The following is a 1024-nucleotide window of genomic DNA, read 5'->3' as shown; positions in this document are numbered from 1 at the left end:
AATGTTCTCAGCATCCTAAGTTTTTTTTTTCTTCTAATAGTTAAAAATCGCTTTCTTCACGGCAGCTAATAACTTCTTCAACACCGTTACTTTACCTCTTCAAGGAAAATTTTTTCCTTTTTTTTGAAGCTGAGACAAAATTTGTTTGGAGATTTATTTTCCTGAAAAAGTAGGCAAATAGCAACTTCTAAGACTTTTCAGTATTATTCTTGTAGCTAACTAAGCTTTATTTAAATCGACTACATATGGTTAGAATTTGTCTTGTCTAATTTTTGTTAAATGTCTGGAAAAATCATTGGTAAAATTTTGGTCTGCTAATACATTGAAATAGAGAAAGAGAAACCCGCAAAAAAGAACTATGAATCAGTTTGATTTCGGTCAGGCCACACACTGATTTTACGAGAACATGGAGATAGTGATCTATGAAGAAATTTTTGTTTTCATATGGCAATACACTGAGGTATTTCACCAATTGAATCAATCTTTGGTTATGGCAGTAAATTTGAAAGGTAGAGATACTTCTGTGGAGTCGATACTTCTAAAACCAGCCACTTCAGACAGCCCGTGCTTTTTTGTTTATAATAATTCAAAATTCCTTTCGTAAAACAGGATAAATTAGTGACCACAATGAGCTCAAAAAAATAAGTAAAGTAAAGAGTAGGAAAAGCCGATTCTCATTTACTCCCTTTGATTTTTTAGCACAATGCCCTAGTCGAGGCCTGGAATTAATGAAAGGACCCATTTACTCGCGTTGGGGGTAAATTTTGAATTAAATTACACGGTCGAGGACCCTAGTTAAATTTGAGGCTAATTCTTTCCATAAGTCCAGCCAAATTCTATTCATATGCAAAAGTGAGGCAAACTAAAAACTTCCGACAACATCTGTGTTCGATCTTGTGACCTTCGCCAATCTTATTCAATGTTTACCAATTGCGCTACATGTCCTTAACTTTGAAGGAAATTGAAAACAAGCCAATATAACGGTCGCGAGCGTAATTCCAGGACATGTTTTATTGTCCAGCCA

Source organism: Convolutriloba macropyga, chromosome 12 (genome assembly GCF_964194025.1).
Source record: "Convolutriloba macropyga chromosome 12, txConMacr16.3, whole genome shotgun sequence".
Classification (NCBI taxonomy): Eukaryota; Metazoa; Xenacoelomorpha; order Acoela; family Convolutidae; genus Convolutriloba; species Convolutriloba macropyga.
The sequence above is the reverse complement of the archived record's forward strand: the minus strand, read 5'-3'. Positions refer to the sequence as shown.